Source organism: Sinocyclocheilus rhinocerous, unplaced genomic scaffold, assembly GCF_001515625.1.
Source record: "Sinocyclocheilus rhinocerous isolate Xijiao unplaced genomic scaffold, SAMN03320098_v1.1 scaffold723, whole genome shotgun sequence".
In the NCBI taxonomy this organism is placed as follows: domain Eukaryota; kingdom Metazoa; phylum Chordata; class Actinopteri; order Cypriniformes; family Cyprinidae; genus Sinocyclocheilus; species Sinocyclocheilus rhinocerous.
In genome coordinates, this window is record NW_015655571.1 from 163,570 (window position 1) to 166,039 (window position 2,470).

The following is a 2,470-nucleotide window of genomic DNA, read 5'->3' on the forward strand; positions in this document are numbered from 1 at the left end:
AACACAAGAAAAGGGTGTGGGCTCATGAAAAAAGCAAAATCTTTAAGCTTCATTATCTTCTTTAGCCAGCTTCATTGATCATAATGGGAGTTTTCGCAAGAGTGGAGAATTCTGTGACGTCACGATAAAATGAAGTAAACGACAGCTCACTTTCTGTATATAATTGTTAGAAATTAACAATTGGTCCCTCGATATCTCTTTGCCGCCTTGAAGTTCTCAGTTCCTTAAAGTGTATACGGCCGGGAAGCAAGAAAACACACATTCAATGGTATTCTCAATACTTCAACTTTATTCATAGATACAAAGATATTATATAGGCATATGTCGAGGGGAGTTTCAACCCTTTAACCAATGAGGATATAGATGACATACATATAGGATCTTTGGCCAAGAACATGTGTTTATATAAAATGGCCATATCAAAAGAAAAACATGGACATATCAGGAATAGACTTAATGTGAGTAAGAGACATTAAAACACCATACAAGAGAGAGAGAACAGATAGAGGAGGGAGAGTGAGAGGGAGAGGGAAAGAAAGGAGGGGTGAGGCATATTTGGAACATTCTCAAGACAGAGAGTGTTTTCTAACAATAATCCATTAACAATTTTAATATATTTGGTTTGTCACGCTGGCTGCTAAGAGGACCAACTGCCACTGCAAAGATTTACATCCAGCAGTGAATCCTCTAAATAAGGATTTGGTTCTGTAAACTCTCTCTCTATATTGCGGAGATCTGCATAGTGACAACCATAGGAACGGATGAAAAAATATATTTTAAAATAATTCAGTGCATTAAACAAATACTCTTAGTAGCTTTAATACGCCTTATAGTTAGAGTATAGAGCCTTATAGTTAAGATACTAAAACAGTTTTGTCCTATTTGTAATGAACTTTGTTGATCATTTTATGATGCTTCACTAGACTTGGTTGAAAAATGTTTAAAAGTAAAGAAAAAGAAACCAGCATAGTCATGCCAGTCAAACATTCTACACCATAAATAACCAGTCGGTGAAGGAACATGCCACCACACCTGAAACACAAACAAACCTGTATACACATGAAACTACTGTGCCATGACCAATAGGTATTTTCGGTAGTTCCCAACACTACTGAAAGTGAAAGAATGATCTTACATACAAATACTCGGATTGGATCTAGTGTCTTTAAGAAAGCAAACTGAGAAAGTGAAAGTGCATGACATACAGTGTGCTGACTACAGAGAGCATGTACATGCAAAAACATTCATGTAGGTAGAGTAGGTTTTGTGTTTAAAAAAAAAAGTCTAATTGTTGAATTAGTGCACAATTCAGTTTACTACTTTAATTAAAAACAAACAAACTGTGCATGATCTTACATATTTGTAAAAATGTGTCTTCTACACATAAACAAATAAAACTTCCCACTGCTTGTTCCTTCCAATCATATGACAAAATAAAGACGATTAATATTCCTGGAAATTCCAGAACAGGATAGACATCCTCCTCTAATCCAGATATAATGCAGCTCCCTTGAGACTTTTCACAAATGACTCAAGAGCTTTGCTGTGACAACTCAACAAAAATAGCTTCTCAATTTATGTAAGTATTATAAACAAAGATTCTCTCGGACAAAATACATTGAAAATACACTTTTAATAATTTTTTTAAATTATTCTTTAAAGTAGTAAACTGTATTTATCCTAATGTTTTATATTTATACAATTAGTTAGCTTATGCAAGTTGAGCAGAAGTTGAACTAATGCATGTGCATTTTTAAACTACAGAGAAAATTCTGTATTGTGAAAAATATCAAGACTCAATTTACAGTTTTGAAAATGGAAGTATCAACAAAACTACTACTATGTAGGTGTTTGTTGAGAGAGAATGAAGGCACCTACATTTTACATTCTTTATGTAACTGGTGTGAAAAATGCATTGATTTAATCTGACTTATTTTTGTTTTTTTCTTTTGTATTGTATTATTATTTATATTTTTATTTACTGTTTATATTATGTTCTAATTCTACTGTGTTTTGTAATACGCATGAGTTGATGATCTTCACAAAAATGTTGTTCTATGGGATCAGAATCCCGCCTAAAGTATTGCAGTCACACATAAAAAAATAACAAGCGTGAAAACAAAATTTTAAAACACAAGAAAAAATATATTGCACAAGATTTAAAAATGAAAGCAAAGTTTTCAGAATAGCAAACAATGGTCACGGATTGAAAAATAATAAGCGTAAATCAAAAAATTAATAACGCATTTAAAAAAAAAAAAAAAAGCATGAATCAAAACTTTATACACGTTTAAAATCATATTGCATACAATTTAAATATTAATGCAAAATTGTCTGACTTGCACACAAAATCATGTTTTCCTTGGTTATATTTGTTTTTTTCTGCTCTCAGACATTTTCTGCTCATATTTTTATTTTTTGTATGCTTATGCTGTTTTTCCCTTCGCTCTTGTTTCCACGTTCTGCGCTT